We start from the raw sequence: 12,872 nt of genomic DNA, 5'->3' as shown, positions 1-12,872 counted from the left end.
TCAGGAAAATTAAATATTACATGTATTAAAGAAAAACATTGTTTTATTTCCATTTGTCCAATTCTTAGAACATTGAAAGGCTAGAATTAGCAAACAACAACTTTGTTTGAGTCCAACATGTGCACAGGGGCAAGAGGGGTGTTTTGTTTACAAACATATTTGCCGATTCTCTGTTGTCAAGTCGACGCAAATTTCCAACTGAGGAAGTTTTTAGCTATATTTTAACAACCATTATAACAAAAATTTAATAGGAAAATTTAAAATAAAAAGTATAAATACTACAATTAACCTATTTTAAGAATAAATATAATATCCGTAAGCAAAAAAAAAAAACAAAATTATTAACATTCTTATCCCTAAAACTGCTTCTAAAAAATTTGAAGCGACAACCCCGAAGCTTAAGCGTCTGAGCCATACGCGTAGTGTCATCTGTCAAACGGCCTCTTTGTTTATTTTCGGGATTCGTGTATTTTCATTCATTTTTGGTTTAAAAAGGAAAAAGGCCATATTTAAGTGTTTTTTTAAATTGCTAGGATGGCAAAAACTTGTGTCGTTTGTGCCGCATCATGATAAAAAGGTGAGTCCAGCCGATCTTTTCACAAGTAAGTACCGATACTTTCATAACATCACATCATGGGGTAACCATCATCATAAACGTAGAATAGGGGATCTTATAGATATAAACCTAATAAAAACTTAAACGTGAAAGTGTGCGTAAAATACCAAAATATTTATATTTTTAAATGTATCTATCTATATATAGTTATGTTTTTTTTAATATAGACATTAGGTAGATAGATTAAATTACTAATTTTTTATTGCCTTTAAAGAATTTTGAAATTTATTTAGATATTGATATCTATGTATAAAGTTAATTTTGTCTTTCCCTAAAATTTGGTCGATAATTTTTTGTTTGCTTTACCATATTGGAACTTACAATAATACATATAGTTATTGGCACCACATATTAATTTATTACTGTAATTTTCTTTGCTTTTTGATTAAATATCAAATACTTATTATAGATTGCCTAATATATGCCCAAAGGGAACAATGGATTTCATTAATGGAAATCAACACAATTAAAAAGAACATATTTGTTTGTTCAGATCACATCCTTAGAAGTGATTTCTTATATAAGGAAGATAATATTATCAGTAGCCAGACTTTATTAAAAAAATCAGCCCTACCTCAAAGGTAATTTTTTTTTAATATGTATATTTTTCTAGTATAAAAAAATCGTCACAAAAAGTATTAGTATTACTCATATAAGCTTTATTTATACCTAACACTTATTAAATTAGGTATGTGTGTAAAACTATTTTTTTACTAGGATTTCTGATGCACTAGTTAAAAACACAGCAGCCGATAATTCAGTTAATTTACCAAGTGATTTACCCTTCAAAGCTGCAGGGGTAGTTCTCCTGAAGAGTGCAAAAACTTCTTTAGCTTCCAAAATGGTATATAGTACAAACAGTGAAGCTAATATAGACAAGTATGGATAACTAAAATAGATTAATATTCTTGATACACCAAATTTTGTATAATTACAGATCTGATCATTCATCATCAACAATAACTGCATCTGAGATTAATAGTTACCGTGGGGTCTAGGTCAACAATTACTATTTCTCATCCAAGCCGTTTTTGTTTAACTGCTACACATTCCCTGACTCTGCCAAGGAAAAGGTAAAAATACACTCAGAATAGACTTCTAGTTTTATGCCATGTATAATCCTATTTTATATATCTTATTTAAAATTGATACAGTATTTTATTGTGTTATATTTGTTTAATTAAATGCAATTAATCAAATGTATGACATTACAAAGAATCTTTATAATAACATACATTTTATTGATCAATTGGATTGTCATAATAAATTTTTTTAATTTTTTCTTTTTAATTTTGGTATTACTATATTTTTATGTATATTATTCTAGGGTAAAATCAAAATGATATCCTGAGGACCTAAGCACTGATGATTTCACTGTTTCAAAAGCTAAATCACTTGTCACCAAATTATAGAAAAAAAAATAAAGAACAAAAAATTAAAATTCAAAGGTTGCAACAAACAAATTTGCGCCAAAGAAATTGAATTAGGTTTCTCAAGTCATTATTAAAAGAAATATGATTTTCGAAAAAGCCCAACATACTACATATTTTATTTGACTTGTAAAAGTACTTGTTTGTATATTACTACTAATAAACTATCTAATCTAATCTATTGTACATAGTCTTTATTCTTAGGTAAGCTTTGTTTTTTAGTATAAATTAATATGATATAATAATTGGTATTAGGTATTATATAGGTCACTGTTAAATGTCTCAAAACCATTGTACAGGCTAAATACTCATAATAAAAATCTTATAACCTATAAAAAACCTGCAACTCCTTCACAATTTGAACATTCTTGTAGTTGTAACTCTTTCCGCTGAAGCAATACTGTCCCTTTGAAAAAGTCAGCACCATAGAAGTATATATTATGTGATATAAAGTAAGTGATGTAAAACTGAGTTTTGTCCAATATAAAAATAACATTAAAATTATGCAAAATAATAAAAATTTGTGTCTTAAAACATGATTTATTAAGCAATCTATAATATTATATTAATAAAATATTTAATTTCCATAAAAATGCTTTGACAAAAATGCTGCCTTTTATTAGGACCTTCCTCTAACGAAGTCCGTTAAAAAAACACATAAATAGCTCGTAAATGGTAATATTACTTATACTCAAATTTATCAGGTAAATATTTGTTGACGACGTCACTGGTAGAGAGTGCTTGTATCGGTGGGATCAACAATGCGATCGAGCGGCGTTGCGATGCCATTACAGTTTTCTCGTTGCTTCGTACTTTATTTCATTTATTTAACGTATATTGACTTCGATATAGAGTATCTTATCAAATTTATTTAAAAAAAATGCTTGATATTTTATTAAAGGGGAGCAGTAGTATTGTTTTGAGCCTTCGGAAACAACTGAAAATTTTTATGATATTATAAAGTGATTTTTGCCATTTCTCTATGAACATTTGGCATCATTGCATCAGAGATGTTGCAAGCAAACAAATCCGCCCATAGTTCCACGGCATGCTACTTCTAGCCTTTCAATGTTCTAAGGTCCAATTGGTGATATGTCGTACACTATTGTTAGTACACTGTCATAGATTATTGCAGTAAATTAACTCATTTAGATATGTAATATAAAGCTGAAAAGTTTTATTTTTCTTCAGATCAATATCTGATGGGCCCTTTTCTCTATAAGTAACCTTTTTGAGTAGGCGTTTGCTTTAGATATAAGAATTAAATGATAAGATTGTCAGATTAAATGAAATTTGATTTCCCGCCTTAATTTGGCCACGCCTTTCACCAGTTTGATTGGTTCAATTAGGCACGTCAAACTGTCAAGTTAGTTACAACAGTTTCCGTTGCCAAGCGAGAGGACGCTAGCAGATTTGTCAGAAGAATTTCTATCAGTTTGTATGCAACCACCACTTCTCTATATATTTGTGTTCTGTGGTGTTATTCAGCCGAATTTGCAGAAACCTCATAATGTGGGAAGAAGACCGCGCACAGTGCATGGAAGAGGAATTATTAGCGCAAATTGACGAATTTCCTAGTACCCGAGCTATGGCGCACTCGTTGCGAATAAACCATGTTGGGTTATGGGAGGTTTTACACGAACAGCAACTGCATCCATGTCATTTTTAAAAGGTGCACGCACTTCTACTTGAGGATTATTTTCGTCAGGTAGAATTCGCGCAATGGTTATTACTACAAACGAGGCCCACGCCGAATTTCCGTCTTTAGTGTTGTTTACTGATAAAGCCGCCTTTACCCGCGAAGCAATTTTCCACAGCCGTAACAGCCAGGTTTGTGCTGAAGAGAATCCCCACGCTATGCACCTGCGTAGTTTTCAATAGAAATTTATGGTGAATGTTTGGGCAGGACTTGTTCATAATACTTTGGTTGGCCCGTTTCTCTTGCCACCATGATTAAATGGAGAAATTTACTTGACATTTCTGCAAGAAACGGTTTTTGAATTTTTTCGAAAGTTTTTTAACGTCTGCAGGAGGAAATGCTTTTAAATTAAAATATGTTTTTTTGTTAATACACTTCTCCCAAATATTCCTTGTGTTTTTTTTTATAATTTACTAACACAGTTTCCATTAATTACAAATACGTTTCTCAGTGTCCGAGGATGGATATCACTGCGCAGACATTAATGCGCTAATATCACTAAGCACATGTGCATGCGCCTTTGGTTTAATGAGTACAAAACGCTTGTTTTGGAGAGATCTACCTTTACATTTTGGCACAATAGTCTCGGAACACCCTATAGAACTAGAAATGCAGAGTTTTTTTTTAATAAAAGGTAGGTAAAAAATATAGTTTTTCTTATATACCAGCTATAATATAATATTATGCCTATTGTCTATCACAAAAACTCGAGCTAATATTTTTTTCTCTCAAAAAATGCTTTTTTTCCACCTCAACACTCTTTAACAGCCTGAATGAAAACTAGTAAAAAATACTAGTAACACCAACTAACCAAATGACAAGCAAAAATTTATAATAATTAAAAGTAGTAAAATGTCTTGAGTAAAAGAATCAAGGAATGTTTAAGTATATTTCCATAGTTTAGAAATTTAACCACTTTTTAATATTCCTTAAAACTATAAATACTTGGAAATATAAGCAGATCTCATAAGGGTCTTACCTATAAGCAGAAGTTCATAAAATAAACAGAAACAATAGAAACTAAGATATTTGCGAAAATCACGGAGAAAATTATTATGATAGGGTAAAAGGAGGAGAGATGGACCACATTTAAAAGAAATTAAACGTGCTTCTTTAATAAAAAAAATAACAAAATTGGAAAAAAAATATTTAACATAATATAACATTGGTATTCCTTTTGGTATAATTAGGAATTAAAAATATTAATTCTAGGCACTAAAAAATATACATAATGACAGGTATGCCATTGGTCCATCTATCCTGCTCTGTGGAGATGAGATGGATCACTAGGGGTAGGATAGACGGACCATGCTATACTTTCTTTTTTTTGGTGGCTAAAGTCTTTCCACACTTATTGCAAAGGTTAACGAAGCCAGAACAAGTTTCACGTAACCAACGTTTACAAATGATACATTGCAGCCATTCGTCTCTTTTAGACGTTTGGTTATAGTCCTCCTTGCAATCGACACATTCATTTTATAAATCACTAAAGTTTTCTTCACCACTGGAACTGTCATCAAGAGTAACGTCATCTTCAGACACTGAAAATTCAGTCACCTTTCTCTTACTTTTTAATTTTCTTACAGGTTTTACGTTCTTTTTGTGTTGTGCATCTTTTTTGTTTTTTTATAAATTCCTTAGCTGTTATCTCTCCAGATATTTTTTTACGAACTCTTTTCACTGCTGTAGATAAAACAGGTACAGGCGTTACTTCATCAAAAGCCTTTCCGGGAGTAATATCTTCATCAGATACTGATGACTTGTTAGGGTTGATGGGTAAGGCTTTTAGATTTTGAACTCCGGAAGAGCCTGGTTGAGGAGACTTAGCTCTAACTGATAAGTTTAGGACTTTTAAGGACTTTTAAGGGGTGTCTGTGTTAAAAAAGCATATTCCGGGATAATTAACGGATTAAATGGATAAATCCCAGTGGATTTAAATGCAGAGGCCGTATTTTGAACAGTTGCTGAGTTGCCCCATGCTCGACCTAACAGCTTACTAAATTGAAAACGATTAAGGACCCTGTTTGGGTTATTTTGAACCATAAAACGGCATTCAGCGTAGAAGTTGCTTTTAAGAGATTTAAAGAAGGCGCGATCAAGAGGCTGAGTGGTATGCGATGGTAAACAAAACAAAATTATATTATTTTGCTCAGCAAATTCTAGTAGGTCCAGGTTGGTCGTATGGGACGTGTGGCCATCTACTATTAGTAAAGTTTTACCCGAGGGCTTTCTTGGTAGAAAATGTGTTCGTAACCATTCTAAAAAAATCTCGCTAATAACGTAAGAAGATTCTAATTTTAGAACCGACATTCTAATTTTAGAACCCGGTGGCATACCTTCATGCCAGTCTTCTTTTTTATTTTTTCCTTTGAAAATACAATATAGGGGGATAAAAGTGCCTTCTGCGCTACAACATGCTATGACACTAATTGTCTCACCCTTTTCCCCAGGGCTTTTTATTTATTTATTTATTACAAGTTCAGGTTGCGAACAGTACACAAGTACCAAAAAAGCATCCACTGTGTATATATAACAAACTTATGATAGGTTTACCAAACATTGTCTTAAATTTACATGTTACGCGTGTAGATACAATCAAAAAGAGAAGTTTAGGGAAAGGAAAGGGAAATTTAGATGAATACACTAATGAGATTAAATAGAGCGTAAACTGTTACAAGTTCTGAATTAAATAAACAAAAATAAAATTATTCTATCTTTTTTAAAAAGTAGGTTTTTAATTGGCGTTTGTAGGATACTATCGGCGTTCCAAAAATATCCGAATTCAGAAAATTGTTGTAAAAATTAAAAACATTTTGAATTCTAGAAAGTGGAGAGTTCTGTCCTACGTTGGTTCGATAAAAATCAGCTGCAAACAAGTCTCGGTTTCTTGCATTTTGCCTTGGTATCCGTATATTAATGTGAGATAGAAGATAATGTAAATCGACGTGACAATTTACTATTTTATAAAGCGTAAAAAGATCTGTGATATTTCTTCTGTATTCAAGAGTTAAAAATTTAAATTTGGCTCGTATAATGGTATAATTATGGTTGTATATTGGCATATTGGTCTTAAATCCTAGATATTTTAGAAACCTATTTTGTACCCGCAGGCGCGTAATGTCTACATTGTACTTCGGATTCCATATTACTGAGGCAAAAGAAAGTTTACTGAGGACAAAAGCATTATATAAGGAGATAATTGAATTTGGGTTTTTAAAATCCGTCGAATTTCTTTTTATGAAACCAGCCATCTTATTGGACTCGCATATCACTCGCTCAATGTGAGATTTAAAATTTTCCACTTTTCATCCAGGATTACTCCCAGATCTCTAATCTGTACAACTCGTTTCAGATTACTGCTATTTATAGAGTAAGGCGATATTATTTTGGTAATATTTTTTGTAAAAGAAATACAAAAGCACTTTGCAAAATTTAGAAAGAGACGATTTTTCTGACAGTATTGTTCAAGGCGCAAAAGGTCTTGTTGGATTTTGAGGCAGTCATCCATGGTCTCGATTTTTAAGTAGATTTTCAAATCATCTGCAAAAAGTAATATTTTACAGTGTTTAAAACATTTTTTTATTGAATTTATATATATTATAAAAAACAACGGACCCAGGTGACTGCCTTGCGGTACACCTGATGTTATGTCAAACCACTCGGATTTATGGCCATCAATAGTTACTCTACTTTTTCTACCTGTATTATAGGAACAGGATAATCTAATTATAGCAGGATCAACATCGACTTCTTCAAGCCTTTGTATTAATATTTCAGGATCAATTTTGTCGAATGCTTTACTGAAGTCGGTATATATCACATCCACTTGACCTTTGTTATCTATTGTTTTAGTGACAAATTCTGAAAAGCATAGTAGATTTGTTTCAAGAGATCTTTTAGGGTAAAAACCACGCTGTTCTTGAATAATTTTATGTTTTACACTCAGAAAAATTGTGTCGTACATAATTTTTTCCAGGATTTTGCCAAAAATGCATAACTTGCTAATGGGCCGATAGTTTGTCACGTCTTCCCTATTACCATTTTTAAAAATTGGTGAAATTTCGCTTAATTTCCATTTTTGAGGAAAAACTCCTGATCTTAACGACTTATTGAATATAATGCCTAGTGGCTTGACCAAGCTATTTGCGCAGTTCCTTACCAAGATAGGTGGAATATTATCTGGCCCAGGACTTTTATTTACATCTAAATTTTTACATATCTCAAAGATTTTATTTTCTGAAATTTCGTATATTTTAATATTACTTTTATTAAAAACAACTGGATTTGATGTATTATAAACACTCTTAAAAGATTGAGCAAACAAATTGCTTACATCCCTGCCACCTTTTGCAGAAATATTACCTAATTTTACGGCGTGTGGAATAGACACATTGTTTTTTCTCTTATTGCCAACAAAACCCCAAAATTTCTTTGTATTTTCCAAAATGTTGGATTCTATGCTATTTATATACTCTTTATAGTCATTTTTTTCATTTGTTTAGATAGGGTTCTAAGCTCACAAAATCGATCGTATGACGCTCGATCACTGTATATTTTATATTTTTTATGGAGTTTGATTTTTTCTTTTATTACTGCGATTGTTTCGAAACGAAAATAGATAGGAAAGTTGCCTTTAACTCTACGCACCGGAACTAATGTTTCTATAATTAGTTCTATTTTGTGATAAAACTGGTCCACCAGGACATCTACGTGAGCGCCCGTTAAACATTGACTCCAATTGATTTCTGATAAGGATTGATTTATTTTATCGAAATTAGCTTTTTTAAAGTTATATATTTTATTATTTGAGGCTCGGAGAGGTCTCATGCAAGAAACTGACCAAGCAAATTCAATTGCTTTATGGTTAGCATTTTCTTTAACTAAACAGCTAAGAGATTGTTGTAGATTACTTACTAAGCCTCTTACAAAGAACTAAATCTAGTATTTTACTTTTATAATTTTTCAAAAAATTATATTGTTTAAATTCAAGATAAGAAAATATGTCAAGAACTTCCGAAAAATTGTTCCCAGATTGGACTGACTCAAAGAACGATTCATTAATAATTGTACGCCAACTTACCGTTGACATGTTGAAGTCTCCAACGATCAGGACAGAACTACTCTGCAACACATTTTCAAACCTAACCAAACCACTTATAAAAGTTGTCATTGAATAATCACATCCAGGTGGAATATAGACACAACACACTAATACGTTCTCTCCAGTGCTGGACTTGATTGAGACCCAAATATCTTCACACTCCAGCTCCAGATCATATCGTCGGTTGGACTCCAGTGTTGATTTAACCGCCACTAGGCATCCTCCTCCATCCTTCCTCTTTGAGCTTGTTGTCTCTCGATCCCGGCGATATACCAAGTAACTGTCGCTAAAAAGCTCGCTTGATAAGATATTATTGTTTAGCCAGGTTTCGGTTAGGCAGATGACGTCATAATCGTTAAGGAGTAGATTTTAGGAGAAATCATTAGTTTTTGTACGAAGACCCTGTGTGTTTTGGTAGTATATTTGTAGATTTTCAGCCATTATACTGAGCTAATTTTCTCATGGCATGATTAAATTTGGTGGCAAATTACAGCTTTTCCAATACATCACAATCACTGATATGAATAATGCGCGAAGAATCATCTTTTCAAACAAATATCCTTCTATTCCTAGACCAGCAGTATTTATAGTTCTTGTTTTTAGCAGCAGATCTGGCTTCTTTAAAAATAATTTTATTTTTCATGGTAAGATGCTCATTAATATATATGCTGTCAGATATTCCTGGTATTGACATTTTTGGAGAACCATTTTCCTTTTCTAGCCGTTTTGCTTTTGCGGCTGCAAGAAATTTTTCTTTATCTCGGCGAGAAACAAACCGGACTATTATGTTTTTAGTTTTGTTTCTTGAATTCTTATTTAGTTAGACTCTTGTAACGTATTCAGTTATCTCATTTTTAATTTCACATTTTACATACTGACCTATACTCTGAACAATGTTATTTAAATTTTCGTTTTCCCTCTCAGGTATACCTTGTATTTCAACATTGTTTAACCTTGATGTTTGGTCTAGTTCATCTAACTTGGTTTCCAGTGCAAGTACCTGTTGCTTAAGCGTGAGGTTTTCTTTTATTAGTTTGTCGGTATTACGCATCCACTCGTTCATTCTGTTCAGTTTTTCTTTAAAATCGGACACTTTATCTGAACAAAATGTAACGGAGTTGTATAGGCCGACCTGCTGTTCTCTTATTCCACGTAACTCAGATTTTAGGTCATCGATGGCAACCAGTAAGTCCTCGTTTGTAGTTGTTGTGTGTAACAGTTGCATCCCAGTAGGATTACGGTGGGCATCGACTAAAATATTGTTTAATTGATTATTCGCCTGGACTAAACCACTCGTAGACTGCAGAGTTTCACCGGTGGACTGCTTGGAACACATCTTTATCCTTTTCGGCTAGTACCTGACCAGCCCTAGTCTTCAGCTGTAATCCTGTTTCGTCTGTATAGAATATATGCCCAGGTTTATCATAAATTGTGTTCAGTCATAATTCTCTGTAGATCCTAGTAATTATTAACGGTTTCTCTTGACATTCCCAAAGCTCGCGCAATTGAGGTGTTCTCTGATTTTCTGATTAAAATTTCGGGTCTTCGCTTTAAAAACAGTTCTAACCATTTTTGTCCAGCTTTACCTAAAAAAGACGATAATAAATTATAAATTATTATAGCTATGTGGTTTTTATTATTTTTTTAATATACCTTCTTTTTTATTAAATTTATTTGGAATCCCCAACCGTTCAGCTAAATTAAACGCCATGATTCTTACTTTTGTTCTAGAGGGTGCAAAGCCTGCCTTTTGCAGTTTTGACTGACTATTTTTGTTTCGACGTTCGAGCCCAAAGAACAATTTGCCCCAGACGATTACAGCTATCGATGTTATTTGCTTTTAATCTGCGCTTAAAGGTTGTTTTTGGGATCCTAAATGCTTTCGCGGTTTCGTTAATGCCCATACCGCCATTCTTCACAGCATCAACTGCATCACCTAATGCTCTAGCCGTCCAAGAACCTCTTTTAGGTGCGTTTTGTTTTCGGATATATTTATAGGGCATAATCCTAAAACAAAATAGGCTGGTCCAACTATCCTCCACTTAAGTAGGCCATCTATCTTCAAATAGGAGGATAGATGGACCAGTGTCTAGCTTGTAAATTATGCCGATTAGAACTACGATTGGTGCTCTCTAGTACACCTCGTATATGGTATCTAAACACTAATCCAACAAAAATAGGTTAAACTTACCTGATTAAAAAAAAAATATTCTCATAACTGATATAAAATTTTTGCACGTGGTGATTTCAACTATCGTAAATAACATTCGCGAAGGTGCATTATAATGCGTTCCAGTCGCCATTTCAAAGGCAACTGACGCTAAGAAACAGAACGGGACAGGTTAGTCTTGCCCTATTGCCAAACCTTGCCAGATATTTTGAGTGGACCGTCTACCCTCCTGGTCCATCTCCCATCCTTTTACCCTATCTTAAATAAAAATATTTAAGATAGGGTAAAGCAATTATTATATGCATTATAAGACACTAAGTATTAGGAAATAAAACAAACCAATCGCTTTTCCTTGGGTATTAATATTATTACATTCATTTTATTATCAATGTCTTTCTAAATTAAATAATTTCTAAAAATAATAATACCTTAATAACTAAAATTCCAGAATGTAAATTATGAGATATTAATGAAAGAAACTCAAAATAGACATGACAATGCCATAAACAATGTATCTGATTATGACGAAGATAAAATACCAATTTTGAGTCAACCCACTAAGGAAAATATAAATGGACAAATAGGGAAAGAAATAAGCATTTTTCTCATTCTTCGTCAAATAAAGGGACGTCAGTCGCTGGTAATTACTTTCAGTTTCAATTTATTTCCAGGCATTCTAGAAATTTCATTTAGCGAAAACTTTTCAAACGTTATCCTACCAACGTGGAAAAATACTTTTGGATTCCCTCGTTCTCCTTTCCCGTTTTGTTAACAGATCCTTTTCTCATCTTATTTAGTATTCCGGGTTATTTTAGCGGATTTTACTGGAGTTTCAGGAAAAAAAACTACTTCTGACTTGCTAATGGAAAGTTTCTTAAATATATTTTTATTAGCTATTTCAAAAAAGCACAGTTAATTATGCATCTAGACAGGAAATGTTAATTAACTGAAAACTAGAAATAAAGTATATTTTTCTGTCAGAAACTAGCCAGTCAAGTCCTATATTTTCAAACTCAATTTAGTCAGTTTAATTTGCCTTAAAAGGTTCCTTCAAATTAATAAATTAATATTATTATCTACAGATAACAGGGAATCCAAAAAAGACGACTTGATTTTTTAAGCCCTATTAAATTTATTATGATTATAAGTTATCGATTCGGACTAGTATTTTTTCTAAGAAGTGTAAGTTGGTAATTATTAACCCTGAAATGCTACTATGTACTATTGCTTCACTGAATAAGCAAGCTAATGGTTCTACAACTATCTATTTCAAAAAATACAGGCTGTTGAGGTTAACGGTGATTGTCGTCAGTTAGTTATTGTTATTTTTAATATATGGCTTACAGTTAAATCCTAAGAAATCTGTTGCGATATTATTTACCAAACAAAATTTAAGGCAGCACCTATTGGAAAATTTAAAGATACAAATTAATAACGAGCCTATCTCGGTTTGTACTGCGTGGCAAAATAAGCGAGGTAAACGGCTGTATCTCAGGACCTGTACATCTGGCAAAAATGGAATTTTTTAGATTATTATAAAAGTGGCCATAAGAAAAATCTGGAAATTATTTTTAAGTTCTGTATTTTACCACAAGAGGGCGCAACTAAAAATTAAATAAGAGAAACCTCTTTTTCTCCGAAAACTTAAATATTAACTTATAATAAGTATTACCACAACTAGGATACCATGATGTTGTCATAACTAATAAATTAATAAAGTAATAATTGATTGATAAATTATAAATTAATAATACCTATGTATCACAGAATAACTGGAAGTTTATGTGACTTTCTTAAGGCGAATAATTTTATTAACGAATTTCTTGTTATATTTAAATTATGGTCCTGAAAAGGAC

This window comes from Anthonomus grandis, chromosome 9 (assembly GCF_022605725.1).
Source record: "Anthonomus grandis grandis chromosome 9, icAntGran1.3, whole genome shotgun sequence".
Classification (NCBI taxonomy): Eukaryota; Metazoa; Arthropoda; class Insecta; order Coleoptera; family Curculionidae; genus Anthonomus; species Anthonomus grandis.
Note: the sequence above shows the minus strand (reverse complement) of the source record.